Genomic DNA, 16,796 nt, shown 5'->3' on the forward strand with positions numbered 1-16,796 from the left:
CAAGGCAGATGTAAGAGTAGAGTTATATATGGAGATGGCCTGTGAAGGACAGGAGAGGGAAGGGATGGACAGCAGTTGTGAATCAATGTCAGCTGACAACTGTTGGAGATCAAGAGAATTAAGGTCCCTCCTGAGTTGAGGGGGGTTAGGCTGTGGTTTTTGGGTGAGGGGGTGTGTGAGAGCAAATGATAAGAGGTGGTGATCAGAGAGTGGATATGGAGTGTTGCAGATATTAGATACTGTACATGCATAAGTGAAGATTAGGTCAAGGGTATTGCCAGCTACATGGGTGGGAGAATCTGCCCACTGCGATAGCCCGAGGGAGGAAGTCATTGAAAGTAGTTTGGTGGCTGCAGAGGTCAAAGGTGGGTTTATAGGAATATTGAAGTCCCCGAGAATTAGGGATGGAATGTTAGAAGAGAGGAAATAGGGTAGCCAGGCAGCAAAGTGGTCAAGGAAGAGAAGAGGGGAACCAGGGGGGCGGTAAATAACAGCAATGTTAGCAGAGAAGGGTTTGAAAAGGCGAATTGAGTTTATTTCAAATGATGGGAAAGAGAGAGAAGGGGGGGTGGGAAGAGGTTTAAAAGAGCAGTGAGGGGAGAGGAGAAACCCAACACCACCACCTTTACATTCAGAGTTTCTTGGGTTGTGGGTAAGTTGGAGACCACTGAAGGACAAAGATGCAGGGGTGGCAGTGTCAGAGGGGGAGAGCCAGGTTTCTGTTATGGCTAGTAAATCTATAGAACGAGAGATGAAGAAGTCATGGACAGCAGTGGATTTAGTTATATTGCAAACAGAGCGTGCGTTCCAGAGGGCAGTATTGAAGGAGGATTTAGAGGAACATGAGATGGGTATGAGATTAGTGTGGATCCTTGGGTTAGTATGTGCTGAGTTTGTTGCGAGGGGGCCGGGGTTAGGAGAGACATCACCAGCAGCTAGGAGTAGAAGGATAGAAAGGAAGTGAAGGTGGGAGTAGGATTTGAAAGTTTTGTAGGAGGGTATGTATGTAGAGGATTTGGGAGGAGTTGGTGGAGATAGGCTGGAAAGGTATGTGTAGAGTGCATGGGATGAATAGAGAGGGGAGGGGAGTAAGGTGGAAGTAATAATTATGGTGTTGCTAGGGACAGGTGAGTGAAAGGATAGGGATATTTTAGTGATGAGAGAAGTTAGTGTTAAAGTGAAAAATAGAAGGGAGAACATTAGAAAAGGTGTATTATATAGATATGTAGATCATATATACAAACACACAAATATCAATGAGTGATTAAACCAATGTAAGGATGCAGTGTGTTAAATAAATGCAGGTGAGGAGAGGTTTAGTGATTTGATTGGTGTGTTAAGGAAACCAGCTGATGTGCACTATCTATAAGTAAGTTGTCGACCATGGGGTGGGATGGTGTGGGTGGGCAATCTTCCAGAGATGATACCTCTGCTCTGAAGATTCAGCAGGACTTGGTTGCTTGGGAGTGCTGGGTGTTAATGCTGTTTTAAGGGGCCCAGTCTGAAATATAAGGTCTGAGGTTAGAAAAAAAGAGAAATAAAACACACTATTATGGGTGGGGAGACATGGGGCTATTGAGGTAATTAATTAGAGATGAAAAACTAAAAGGAGATAACATTTGGGATAAAAAGATAGGAAGGATCAGATAGGTGAAAGTCATAAACCATGAACATAAATTTACAAGATTATCAGTGAGTAGTAACACTAGGTAAACAAACAATTAACAAAAAGTCTTAAAGAATGAACATAAAATGACATGATCACAGCAGCTTTAAGCAAAACAAGAACAGAAGATCGGGATGGGAGATATAGGTATCAATTAAGTAGTGATAGTATAGGGAGGGAGATGGAATAGAACACAATTTTAAAATAAGAGTTTAAAGGAAACAGTAATACAGGTATTCTTGAGTAGATCTTCCAGAGATGATACCTCTGCTCTGAAGATTCAGCAGGACTTCAGCTCATAAGAAAGCATTGAACTCAATGCTTTCTTACAACAAACATTTGGATACCCGTGCTGGAATCACTGTGCATGAGTATCAGTTTTCAAAGCTCCTCTAAGATAATGTTGCAGGAGGAGGAATGGACTGCAGCTCTGAGGGAGTCTCAGCGCTTGAGTAAAGGTGAGTAAAAACCTTTTTCTTTAGATTTTTACTAGAAATGTGGTGGGTGAAAGAGGGAAATCTAAAACGAATCTGCATTATAGTGTTCCTTTAATGTTAATAGATATGTCTCTGCTTCTTGTTTTTGTCTAAATGATATGAAATTACACTTTGTTGTCACGTTGTGTCTTTGTATTTCACTGCATCTTCACTTTACTGTGCTTTTTTTTTTTTGGAACAATCATTCCTGTATCAGCCATGAAGACTCGTCTGTCGGTGGTAGTTTAAATTTTAATGACTGTAAAAATTTTTTTTAAAAAAGGTTATTTTAATACAAACTGTAAGTCAAGGAAAGGCAGTGAATTGTTCTCTCATCAGACAAACTTCCTAGCTAAACCAAGTGACTTTTAGGAGATGGCACTGCCAGGCACCCCTCACTGACCTCTCTTGAGTCAGGTAACAAAAAGGAGGATAAACCCAAGCAGATTAATTAAACGCACCTGAAAAGACAGTTTGTTTAGGGAACAAAAGCTTTGAGTCTTGGAGATGTGAAGGGACAGGGTGTGGTGCTCAGATTCATCCAGCAGACAAAGTACTGCCCACATCCATCAGCAGAACCCCTGAGGCTATTCTGGCCTGATAAGACGAGGACCATTATTGAAAAGTTGGCGTAACACAACTTAAAATTACCTAATAAAATATTTTTATCTAAAGGGGAACTTTCACTTTCCCTGGATTTTTACATTAATAAATTGATCAACCCCTATAGTAAGCAAACATGTTTTCAAACTCTGAAAAATTAAATTAAAGGGACACTATACTATAGGCACCCAGACCACTTTATCTTATTAAAGTTGTCTGGGTGCAGTGACCCTGTCCCTTTAACCATGCAATGTGAAACATTGCTTTTTCAGGGAACCAGCAATGTTTACATGGCAGGATTAGGACACCTCTAGTGGAAGTTTAACTTGTGAATCAACATTGGATTTCTTCACGCTTTGCATGAAGATGTCCAGCATCATCAAAATCTTCTTAGGAAAGCATTGATACAATGAATATCCCATAGTGGAGTTCTAATGCATGTACGACATTCCATAGTTGTGATGTTGCGGGAGAAGGAAACAGAGCCAGAGTTAAAAACGTTTTTACTGCTTTCAACACCACACTGGTTGGGGGGCACTATAACATTGGGAATACAGAAATAATCTTAATACATTTCATATAAAATAGAACATCTAATGAAAAAATGGTTAACGCAAGTTATAGGTGATTTTTAATGTTTTATTCAGTGGTGTAATTTCCAAAGAAGTGACAGTGCACCTTTCATGATCCAAGAGTCAGTAACAAGGAATTGAGCAGTTTAGAGAGATTACATGGAATGAAGGGTGTTATAATGAGTTGTAAGAAGTCTAGTATGGACAGATTACATTTCGTAATAGCATTTTTAAAGAGCAATAGGGAGCATTAGAAAGACACCCTGCATGGTGCAGTTAGAAGCTTGTAAGAAGAAGAACCAGCGGGATTTTAGGGAATAGTAAGGGGTGTTAGAATGAGAGGATCTTGGGAGCAGTTTGGAACCTTTATGGGAAACATTGCATGTAATAAACACAGGGGCTATAGGTGACAGAAGAGGTTGTTAGAGTAACAGGTTATATAGAGCAGTTGGAAAGTTTGCAGGGAGAGTGCACATCAAAATACTGGAAAGTTTGTATGAAGTACGAGGAGGTACTGTAAAAAAAAAGAAAAATAATAAGTTCCCCCCTCCCGAGCCCCTGGCCCCCACCCCTGAGCGGTGGGTGGGGGCCCTAAATCAGAATAAGGGGGGGGACCTAATGTCCTCCCCCCTGAGCGGTGGGTGGGGGCCCTAAAAAAAAAACCCCTCCCCGGTGACTAGGGGTCCCCAAAACCCCTAGTCACCCCCTCCGCCCCAATAAAAATTATCCCCGTACCTACCTGTCACGTTTAAACATTTGTTATGAAGGAACACAACTGCAGATTTCGTATAGTTTGAATATTTATTAAAGAAAGTAAAAGGTAAAGACTTTAATTCCACTTTACAGGTACTGTAGCATTAAGTAATAAACGATAAATGAAGTCCACAGTTACATGCACTGTAGCTTTAAGGAGTAAACGGAACTGAAGCAGCAAGAGTCCTTTAGTAGTATTAGTTAATTAGATGATAAGAAGTTACAATAGCTGTTCCATAGACTTTAACTGAAGAAAGATAGATGCAGCTAACTGAGACAAGTATGTGTTGAAGTTAGCTGTAACGGTTGGCTTTAACGAAGGACTTTGGAGACAGGAAATAACAGCTTTAGATGCAACGTTTATCAGAGAAGTTTTACTTAGCTTCCGGCTTATAGAACACTGGTTCCCGAGATTCCTCTGAGGCAGATTATCCTGCATGGATAGAGTTCAGCTTTAGCCGTGGATGAGGAAAGGTGAAGGGAACTTTGCAGAGTCTTTCAGTCCGGTCTGGTAGCAGAGGCTTTCACAACGAAGTTGTAGCCGGGTTGTGAGTAAGGAACGTAGTTCAATAATCCAGCCCTGATCAGCTGGTGCAGTCAGATTAAATAGGCAGACCGTGTCATAAAGGGGTGTGGCTAGGCTCCGTGGAACCAGGAAGTAAGAGGATACCATAGTTAAGGCATGACAGTACCCCCTCTTTAATGAGCAACCTCTGGGTGCTATTGACTTGGTTTAGAAGGGTAACTCTTGTGAAATTTGGAAACCAATTTGTCGGCATGAACGTCCGAGGAGTTTTCCCATGTATCTTCATCAACTCCATATCCTTTCCATCTGATGAGGTATTGTAAGGAGCCACGATGGATCCTTGAATCCAGTATACTTTGAATCTCGTATTCTTCTTCACCCTGGACCAATATGGGATCAGGAGAAGTAGTGAGATTTCTTTGGAAAGGGTCAGGATGATGAGGCTTCAACAAGGACAATTGATTGGATCTTTGGCATACAGAACAAGATTTGACATAAGATTCGATAGTTTGGTCTTGACGAGGCCACCAACAGTATCTTTTAGACAATTCAAGGGTCCTTTTCATATCTGGATGACCTGCCAGAGGAGAATCATGAATTAATTCAAGTATTTTAATCCTGAAGGAGGGAGGCACGTAAATCCGGTCTTTGAAATAGTAGAGACCGTTTTTCTTAGATAATTTCATTGATTTAGGAAGTTCAAGAGCATCTTCACTGAGACCTTTAATGTCGTCAATAAGAGAAGATAAGATTCCAATGACTTTAGGCGAAGGAGGTACTTGAGGAGTTTTGTGTTGAGAAAGGACAGCTCCAATTGCAAATTCCGAAGCATCCGTTTCAAGGACATAAGGATATGAAGGATTTGGAAGTTGAAGGATAGGAGCTGTTGTAAACTTTCTCTTTAATTCACCAATGATTGTAGGAGGAGGAGACTCCAGTTCGGTGTCAGAACAACATGAGGTTTTAGCTAGTTCTTTCGTAGACTGAAGAATTGGAATACGTTGCAAGCATGTTTTCTTGCAATAATCAGAATCAAATGCAAGAGAGAAGGGAAACCATGAGATTTGAGGGTTGTGGTTCCTTAACCAGTTGATCCCCAATATAATAGGAAAAAATGGTGATGAGATGACATCAAATATAAGACTTTCCGTATGAGTATGATTGATGGTTACTTTTAGAGGGATGGATTCATGAAGTATTGGTCCCGATGAGATGAGGGACCCGTCAATCACTTTAACAGGTACAGAAGTTCTTTTACGAACACAAGGAATTTTATTCTTTGTTACAAAGGCTGAGTCGATGAATACTCCATTTGCACCGGAATCGATAACAGCCTTGGTTATGATTCTTTTATTGTCCCACTGTAATACAAGAACGATAGGGGACATTTGAGTATTTGCTGTAGAGGGAAGTACACTTAGGATGGAAGAGGCATGAGACTGCCTTCTGCCTTTTGTCCGTTTCAATGAAGGACAATCAGAGACTGAATGAACTTGAGAGGCACAATACATGCAGAGGTTTAACATACGTCTTCGATTTTTCTCTTCAGGAGTGAGGGGACTTCTTATTATCCCTATTTCCATAGGTTCGATTGGTTCAGATGGGTTGTCAGGAGGCTTTGGAGCCCCTAGTTCCATAGGTTCACTTGTTAAGGAAGTCTTTTCTGGAGCTTTTGAGGGAGTGAAAGGTTTGCGGTCTTTTGAAAGAAAAAGAGACTTTTCGGCCTTTCTTTCTCTTAATCTTCTGTCAATGCTGATTGATAGGCGAATTAGAGCGTTCAAATTAGTAGGGAGTTCTGTTCTAGATAATTCATCTTTTACAGCTTCCGATAAACCAATTCGAAACTGGTTGCGCAATGTGATGTCATTCCATTGCGTTTCTATAGCCCATCTTTTGAATTCAGCAATGTAATCTTCAACGGGTCTATTTCTTTGCTGTAGTGTTCTGATTGTTAAATCAGCTGTAGCTTGTTTGTTAGGATCTTCATAGAGAAGAGACATGGCTTCAAAAAATTCATCCAGTGAATCTAAGATGGGGTCATCGTTTTCCAGAAAGGAATGAGCCCATGACATAGGTTCACCTCTTAGAAAGGAAATAACCGAACAAACTTTAGTTCTTTCTGTAGGGTAGGATCGAGGTTTCAAAGCAATTAACAATTTGCAAGAGTTGAGGAACTCCCTGTATCTGGAACGATCTCCATAGAACTTTTCAGGGTTACACACAGCAGGATCACTAGCCGAGTGCAGAGTAGTATGAGGAGTATGAGTTTGTAAATCTCTGATATAAGTGAGAAGTCTTTCGTTAGTAACTTGCAGGTCTTGCACACTTTGGGCTAGTGCATTAACTCTTTGATTCAACGTAGTTATAGTAGAATCGAAATCTGCTGGATCCATTACAATGGCTGGATTATTCTGTCACGTTTAAACATTTGTTATGAAGGAACACAACTGCAGATTTCGTATAGTTTGAATATTTATTAAAGAAAGTAAAAGGTAAAGACTTTAATTCCACTTTACAGGTACTGTAGCATTAAGTAATAAACGATAAATGAAGTCCACAGTTACATGCACTGTAGCTTTAAGGAGTAAACGGAACTGAAGCAGCAAGAGTCCTTTAGTAGTATTAGTTAATTAGATGATAAGAAGTTACAATAGCTGTTCCATAGACTTTAACTGAAGAAAGATAGATGCAGCTAACTGAGACAAGTATGTGTTGAAGTTAGCTGTAACGGTTGGCTTTAACGAAGGACTTTGGAGACAGGAAATAACAGCTTTAGATGCAACGTTTATCAGAGAAGTTTTACTTAGCTTCCGGCTTATAGAACACTGGTTCCCGAGATTCCTCTGAGGCAGATTATCCTGCATGGATAGAGTTCAGCTTTAGCCGTGGATGAGGAAAGGTGAAGGGAACTTTGCAGAGTCTTTCAGTCCGGTCTGGTAGCAGAGGCTTTCACAACGAAGTTGTAGCCGGGTTGTGAGTAAGGAACGTAGTTCAATAATCCAGCCCTGATCAGCTGGTGCAGTCAGATTAAATAGGCAGACCGTGTCATAAAGGGGTGTGGCTAGGCTCCGTGGAACCAGGAAGTAAGAGGATACCATAGTTAAGGCATGACACTACCCCCCGCACCCTAAAAACTAATGAGGGGGGTACCTGTAAAAAAAAAAAAAAAAACTTACCATTCGATGTTTTCTTTCTTCTAAAATCTTTTTTCAGCCCCAAAAAAGGCCAAATAAAAAAACATAATAACCAACGCAATTATAAAAAAAAATAATAATAAATAAAAATTAATCCTTCTTCACCCGGCGAGGGCTCCGCGCACACTGAGCTCTGCAGGGCGGGGGAAGGCTTATAAAGCCTTGCCCCGCCCTGCAATTAGGCTCAGAGCACTCTGATTGGTGGGTTTATGCAGAGCTCAGTCTTTTTTTTATAATTGCGTCGGTTATTATGTTTTTTTATTTGGCCTTTTTTGGGGCTGAAAAAAAGAAGATTTTAGAAGAAAGAAAACATCAAATTTTTTACAGGTACTTAGTTAAAGGTCCCCCCCTCATTAGTTTTTAAGGTGAGGAGGGTAGGTAGGGGGATAATTTTTATTGGGGGAGGGGGTGACTAGGGGTTTGGGGACCCCTAGTCACCTGAGGGGGGACACATTTTTTTTAGGGCCCCACCCGCCGCTCAGGGGTGGGGGCCAGGAGGGAGGACCATAGGTCCCCCCTTATTAGTAATTAGGGCCCCCACCCGCCGCTCAGGGGTGGGGGCCAGGGGGAGGACATTAGGTCCCCCCCTTATTTTACTGTAGGGCTCCCACCCACTGCTCAGGGGTGGGGGCCAAGGGGGAGGACAATAGGTCCCCCCCTTATTAGTATTTAGGGCCCTCACCCGCCACTCAGGGGTGGGGGCCCGGGGGGAGGACAATAGGCCCCCCCCCCATCATTTTACGTTAGGGCCGGGGAGGTACTATTTTTTTTTTTTTTAAACAATGAGCAGTCACAGGCTGCTCACTGTTTACTAGACATGCCCCTACTCGCGGTATAGCGAGTAGGGGCAAAATTTACTAATACTAAGTAATTTTTACTTAGTGTTAGTAAATTTGGCTGAAAGACCAATTTAGGTCTTACAGCCTTTTGGTAGATAACTCCCTAATTTTCCTCATAAAGATGCATTGGTTCAATGCATCTCTATGACGAGGTCTTGATTGGCCAAATTGGCATTTGGCTTCGCCCCGTGTTGATTTTAGCCAATGCTTTCCCTATGGGACATTTTGATGATGTCACAAAGGGGACGGGCCCAGCATCGGCAGACCCGGGCAGCGCTGGAAATAAGGTGAATTTTAAACTTTTATAGGGGGAGCTAAAGGGGGACAAGCCACATAAATGGTGGGTTAAACACTATAGGGTCAGGAATACATGTTTGTGTTCCTGACCCTATAGTAATCCTTGAACTGCTCTCCTAAGTCCTCCAACTCAGGGTATCCACCTGCCTCTTAAAGCAACACACAGTCCTTTAATATACACATATCACTACACATGTAAGATATGTTCAATGCAAGAATATCGCTCTTTCAAGTTATTCGATATTACCAAGATCTTGCACATCAGTAAACACTAACAAACCTCCCTAAGGATGGGTATCAAAGAGAGACAGTGGCAGGTAAACAGAACAATATGACATCACATTGTTTAGAGTATTGAATCTGTTTCTTCTTACATCAGTGATTAGCACAGTCAGCTTCACAGATGTGTGTACTAGGACAGTATATGGACCACCCATGAGCTATCAGCCTGGGTGCGCTAAACATAAACAAGGATCTGGACACAGAATTAAAACCAGAAGGTGCAGGCAGAGAGAAAAAATTATAAAAAAAAAAGAGCAGATAAACTAGCTAGGACTAATAATTGTTCACCAACTTCCTCTTGCTTTGGTTTTTACTGCAGTGCATTCCAAAACGGTTTGACTACTTACAATGGGAAGGGGGCGGGGGCGCCAGGGCACTCGTAGAACCATAACCACTACAGCACACTTGGAGTCTTCATTTAACCCCACATAAAAATTAACCAATTTACCAAATGACCTAAGTAGGATTAAATATTGTTCACATTATTCCTACAATCTTGATCTTAAATGAGCAAATATGTGGAATACACCGCATAAATGCAACCTTGAAGGGAACAATTAAAGGGAATCTATAGTGTTAGAAACTATAAAAATGGCAAAGTTAAACATAATACTAAAATTAGGAAGAAATGTTTTCTCTTTAAGACCAGCAAGAAAAAAAACTGAATACATTTTTCTATTCAGATTCAAACTGCCCACAATTCCCCTCAGTTTACAACCTCCTTGTAATATTTGAGGGATTATGCTCTGAACAGTGAACTGTGGTAATCGAAAAGATAATGGCAAAAATAGGCCAACTATGACTATAGTCAAAACTGGAAACATAGCTAGCTTGGAAAATCCCTCAAATTTGTCTACTTTTGCCTAAAATTGGAAATTCACTTTGAATTCTCAACAATTCATTTTATAATGAATAATAATGGCCTGACAATTACAGCTAAGATTAATGCAGTTTATCTCCATGATGCATGAGAAATAGACATTTATAAAGCAAAGTGAGCAACTGTGTTGTTTTTCCTCACAAAAGCCATGCTGGGCAATGATTTTACAATCCTATGTTTTATCTTTTGCTATTCCTGCATAGCTTATGAAAGATCATTTCAAACTGACACTGTGCCTTTAAGTATAATGTTTTTGTAATCACAGTGTATGAATGGAGTTAGAGCTCTCTATTGTGGCTTAAAATGTGGCTGATGCTTTATGCTGCTGTGAATGAAAGCTGCTCCTTTCACTTCCATTCACATACACCACACACTAGGCAAAAACAAGCAGCAAATAGTTCTTTGAATCTCTGCCAGCAGGGACAAAGGTCAAGTCTCACCCCTGCTGCCAATCTGAGCAATTCTCTCCCATAAACCAATATAAAGGAATGGCACAACTATTTCACTAATAGTAGTAACAGATTTACAGTTTTATCTGGAGTTCATTTAATCGCTAAGTTTGTCTGCAAAAAAAAAGTGCAATACAAAATAATTAAGAAAAGAAAAAAAGCAAGGGCACTATAAGGCTTTCAATGGCCACTTAAACATTCTGGGTGGCACAACGGAGACAATGGCATCTTTGTAATTGAGATGTGAAGGGATTTAGCATGACATTTAAATGCGAATTTAAAAATCTATCCTATCACAAAATCTTGCACAATTCTTAACGTTGTTAGGTAGAACGTGTTGGGGGGAGGGTTATTCATTAAACACTGAATTCTAATGAACGGACATGGAAAAAAAATCTCTCCTGCTGAACTATAGTGACTGGATTTTGCAATATAGTTTTTCCATCCACTGTTTAGTAAACCCTACAGAAAGTATATTCTTTGAGAAAGGCTCTGCAGGAGAGAAAAACTGAGCCAACATGCAGTTCTTCCAACTGTATTGGACCCAATGGAACTATCCCAAAATGTTTCTAATGTCGTGTCCTAAGTAATTTTCCAATGCACAGCCTTGTCTGGAACATAATGGTTACTACTTGTGTATGGCATGCCTGGTACTACTAACAGAACCACGCCCCAAATTTATTAGCCAGATCCTTCTCCCTGACACACTCCCAGATACAAGCACACATTCACAGATACACTCCCAGAGATATACAGATACAGACACAGACAAGTGTATAGTCACAGACACACATGCTAAGATACATATTGCTAGATACCCAGAAACATTTACAAAATTCTATACAAACACATACATACACACAAGAATACTTGTTGCCAGACAAACGCTCTCAGACACACTACATACCTCCCAACTTTAGTCAATTTTGGCTGGGATTCCTTAGTGGGCACACATTGAGCGGACTGTGTGAAAATGTGCAGGTCTCATCCAAAAGGGGGGTGAGCTCACCACCTAACGAGCAGCCTGACTGGCCCCCAAACTATCAGGACCATGCGGCTGTTTAAGCATGTCCACTGCTCAACGTGAGTATATCTAATGATGTGCTCATGCTGTGCTGTCTGGGTACAGTTCTCTGTTGGTATGCACACATACAGATACACACATACTGATACACCTTGGCAGTCATGCACAAAACCATATACACACTTTCAGATATGCACATCGTCAGGAATACAAACAATGAATTACATTGTCAGATATGAACTCACACTGCCTGACACATATTACTATACACGCACACGCACTATTATTATTAATATTATTAATATTATTATTATTGTCATTTATATAGAACCAATAGATTCTGTAGCGCTTTACAATATTATAAGAGGGGGGATTTAACTATAAATAGGACAATTACAAGAAAACTTACAGGAACGATGCTACCAGTCATTCCCATGCTGTCAATTACACATTACAATAGGAATATAGAAATGCATGTTTCCTGCCTCCATCCTTTTTGCCAACCTCTTGCTCAGGATGCTGGGCTGTACTGGTTACAGTGCGTAGAGTGCCCCTTTAATGCAACACCTGCTTTAACCTCATTATAGCTGCAATGGATATGCCATTGGAGTGAATGATAGAATTGGTACATTGTAATAGTCCCCTTATTATTTTTGTAAATCAATAATATATCCTGCAGTCCTGTACACTTATGATACCAGTAAGATAAATTAGACTCCGAGTTTATTCACTAAATCCCAAACAGTAGCAAATTTTAATCTGAACAACAAAATATAGGTAAATATAGCTATCTGGAAAAATGTTCCAATTCACTTATAGTAGTCACAGCTTTGTTGTTTTAGCATATATTTTGTAATTTATTGACAGGGTGCCAGACTGTCTACTCAATTATTAAAGGTGTATAGTGACGCATTACAGGTTATTCTCAGTGTAGCGGGAATAGACACCGGATTAGACAACATACATATAATTAACATACAACACATTCCAGATAATATCTAAATATATATATATATATATATATATATTGTCTGGAATGTGTTGTATGTTAATAAGGTAGCGGATGTGTTTATTATTCATTTATTGGAAATTACTAACGACATCATGAACATGAAAGTATGAATAAATTAATGGTGTATATGGTTATTTTCCAGAGAGAAACAAAATACAATGTTTTATGATACATAATATAAACTTTAATGGCATGTAAACTATAATGAGGGGTCATTAAACTTTTGTATCATAAAGGAGATCTAATTTTCTGTCCAAAGGTTCACAAACATGGACACTCTGCCTAATGTAATTAGAGCCATTAAAATTCCTTTCCCTCTAAAATATTTCTACAAAACTGTAAATATTAAATATCTGCATGCTAAAAAAAAAAATATATATATATATATATATATATATATATATATATATGTGTATATATATATATATATCATGAAATATATCATGATATATCATATTAACACCCAGCTATCTGGTAAATAATAAGCATTAATTTGAATGTTATATTTAAGAGATCAGTAAAATGTAAAACAAAATTATGTAAAATAAAATCTTTGGTGAATTGTAAAGTGCCACTCCAGAGACACACTGTTATGGCTAAGAAAGGAAGTGTTGTTTCTGCCTCCTCTTAACTACATTGTTTAAATATGACAATCTCAAATGACTTACAAATCTACAGATGCAAAAACAGCATACAGGGAAATATAATATCTATGCATGGACAAAATAACAAAAATACCTAAAATAAGTGCTATATAAGTATAGGTACTGTGAGGAGGTACGGTGCGTGAAGCTTAGCCAACCGCAGGTAAAACGTCAAACTGTTCTAAAATGGTTTGAATTCTTACATTGGGGAGGGAGGAAAAGGGCACTCCTTGCACTACAGTGTGCTGTAGTTGTTATGGTACTTGGAAAAATCATTTAATATCAAAGACACAATAAGAGGCAGAGCAGACATTTGCCTTCAGGGTAGATACATTTCTGCTTGAAATTCTCACACAAGTTCTGAACTTTGTCTTTTGTTTTTTTACAATACTCCTCAATGAGAAAAAGTTTTCAGGCTTGTTTATTTTGGATTACATTTTTGTATATCGGTTCTTAGGTCATCATAACTCACTGTATAGTAGATAACACACCCATAGATATAGATAAGAGTAGAACCTCTTAGAACTTAGCAAAAAAAATTGCAAGAAAAGTATGAACGATACTGAACACGTTTAAGCATGAATTACATTATTATTAAAAACTAATTGATCTTTAATCAAATGAAACATGAAGCAAACATTTAATAAAAACTTCTCACTGGATACAATGCTTAGAGTATCCCTTTATTGGAGTATCGGCTTTACCCTCATTATAGCTTCCCTGGTGTGATTGATAGAATTGGTACATTGCAACAGTCCTTTTGAAAAAAAGAAATGCATTTATTATTCATATTATTTTTTTGGGCCTTTATAGAGTACCAACTTATGCCACAGTGCTTTACAATATTATAAAAGGGGGAAATGTAATAACTGAGACAACTACAAAATGTTACAGGAACAATATGTTGATGAGGACTAGACATGTGAAATTAGTTTCGGTCCAAATGTGAATTCGGATGAATTTCGGGCAATTTGGACATTCGGGTACTTCCAAATGTCTGAATAGATGAATTGCCGAATTGTCGAAGTCCCGAAGTTCAGAAATTACCAAATTTCTGAAGTGTCGAAGTGCCGAAGTTCCGAAGTGCTGAAGTTGCCGAAGTTCCGAAGTGTCGAAGTGCCGAAGCACCGAAGTTCCGAAGCACAGTATTGCCTAAGAACTAATATACTTACCCAGTGGAAGAATGAAGAATGTTACACTGTATACAATTTTAAATAAAACGTATACAAACATAGCCAGGATTCAGCTGTAAGCATTTGCAACACTTACAACAATCAAGTTACACACATTCATGTAAAATGTAAGTTACTTGGCCAGTCAACGTAATGACAGGAATGAATAAGTAGATAACTCCCTAATTCCCACAGTATTAGGGAGCTATCTACTAAAAGGCTGAAAGACCTGAATTGGTCTTTCAGCCAAATTTACTAATACTAAGTAAAGATTACTTAGTATTAGTAAATTATGCCCCTACTCCCCCATGAGCAGTGTGTGGGGACCCTAAATTAGAATAAGGGGGGGACCTATTGTCCTCCCCCCGGCCCTCACCCCTGAGCAGCGGGTGGGGGCCCTAAAGTAAAATAATGGGGGGGACCTATTGTCCTTCCCCTCGGCCCCCACCCACCGCTCAGGGGCCATAAATTAGAATAAGTGGGGGGACCTAATGTCCTCCCCCCAGCCCCCACCCCTGAGCGGTGGGTGGGGACCCTAAATTAGAATAAGGGGGGACCTAATATCCTCCCCCATGGCCTGCACCCCTGAGCAGCGGGTGGGGGCCCTAAATACTAATAAGGGGGGGAACCTAATGTCCTATCCCATGGCCCCCACCCCTGAGCCCTAATTGGTATTTAGGGGGCCCTAAATACCAATAAGGGGGGGACACCTATTGTCCTACCCCCTGGCCCCCACCCCTGAGCGGCAGGTGGAGGCCCTAAATAAAAATGTAACCCCCCCAGGTGACTAGGGGTCCGCAAACCCCTAGTCACCCCCTCCCCAAAAAAACTAACCCCTACCTCACCCTAAAAATAATGAGGGAGGGCATTAACTAAGTACCTGTAAAAAAAATAAAACTTACCATTTGATGTTTTCTTTCTTCTAAAATCTTTTTTTTTCAGCCCCAAAAAATGCCAAATAAAAAATCCATAATAACCGACGCTCAGGGGTTGGGGCCGGGGGGGAGGACAATAAAAAAGGCAAAATAAAAAATCCATAATAACCGATGCTCAGGGGTGGGGGCCGGGGGGAGGACAATAACAAAGGCCACATGCTTCTCACTGTTTAATAGACATGCCCCTACTCACGCTATAGCGAGTAGGGGCAACATTTACTAATACTAAGTAATCTTTACTTAGTATTAGTACATTTGGCTGAAAGACCAATTTAGGTCAAAGTGCCGAAGTCCCGAAATTCCGAAATGCCGAAGTTCCGAAGTGCCGAAGTTGCCGAAGTGTCGAAGTGCAAAGTTCCGAAGTGTCGACGTGCCAAAGTGCCGAACCGAAGTGCTGAAGTCCCGAATTGCCAAATGCCGAACCGAACTGAAAATGTTCCCTATGCACATGCCTAATGAGGATCCTGCTCAAACGAGCTTACAGTTTAGCGGAGGTGGGGTATAACAACATCATAGGCAGCACATTGAGGAGAATTAATGTAATCTTACCAATAACAAAGCCCGAACCACTGTTTTCATACTATAAACTTTCCAATTTATTTCTATATTATCAGTCAGATGTCAACCAGAGATACACAGCACAGCAACTTCAGAGAGAGAGCCACAGATGAGAACAGATTAGACAGATTAGAACCCTGGCACATGCAAGCACCCAGCACACCTGCCAAAAAAGTCCCCCTCTCTCTCTCTCTGAGAGTATGCTTTGCATAATAATAAAATATTGACAGTAACAGTTCAACATACCAATACAACCATAACAATAAGTGGAGTCTGAGTTCTCCCAATCATCTTAAAATTGTTATTACTATTATCTTTCACTTTCGAGGTTATCCACTAAAATGAGAATTAAAAGTGAATTCAAGGTGAATTTCATATTTCAAAAAGACCAGAATAGGATGAAATGGAAAATGTCTGTAATTCAGATATGCTTCCAGATCAGCTATTTTGACCTTAAATAAAGGGTTTCTATTGTGTAAGGAATACAGGAAGTTGTATTCCTTACATTATAGTTCCATCTGCTCGCCTCTCCCTTGAACTGACACACTCCCTCTGATGTTGGAAGGGAGTTCCACAGAAAAGGTGCTGCCCCTTAAATTTGAAATTCCCTTTGAATTCTCACTTTAGTGAATAACGATGATAGTTTTTCTGTAAAAGTTAAATGGTAATTATATGCTCATTTTTTGTAGGCAGCCAAAATGCTACCCAAATGTTTTTTCATGTGTTTAAAATTATTGATGGTACAATAAAATGACACATCTCGTTAATTTTCTTTATTTCAGGCACTCAATCACTTGATTTAGATCAGGCTTCCCCAAACTCCGGCCCTCCAAATCTGGCTGAACTACAACTCCCATGATTCTATGAATGAAATAGATAGGCTGAGAATCATGGGAGTTGTAGTTAGCAACATC

General features: G+C 39.9%; 1 protein-coding gene across 1 annotated transcript in view; it reads left to right on the forward strand.

Annotated features, from left to right (window-relative positions):
• The first annotated feature begins 2,061 nt into the window (after positions 1–2,061).
• The window catches only part of LOC134602632 (sodium- and chloride-dependent betaine transporter-like), a 128,417-nt gene continuing 113,682 nt past the window's right edge, over positions 2,062–16,796 (forward strand). Inside the window, exon 1 of the mRNA XM_063447709.1 lies at positions 2,062–2,124. The gene's annotated coding sequence lies outside the window, so the exon portion shown is untranslated. The remainder of the gene's footprint in view (positions 2,125–16,796) is intronic.

Source organism: Pelobates fuscus, chromosome 3 (genome assembly GCF_036172605.1).
Source record: "Pelobates fuscus isolate aPelFus1 chromosome 3, aPelFus1.pri, whole genome shotgun sequence".
NCBI lineage: Eukaryota > Metazoa > Chordata > Amphibia > Anura > Pelobatidae > Pelobates > Pelobates fuscus.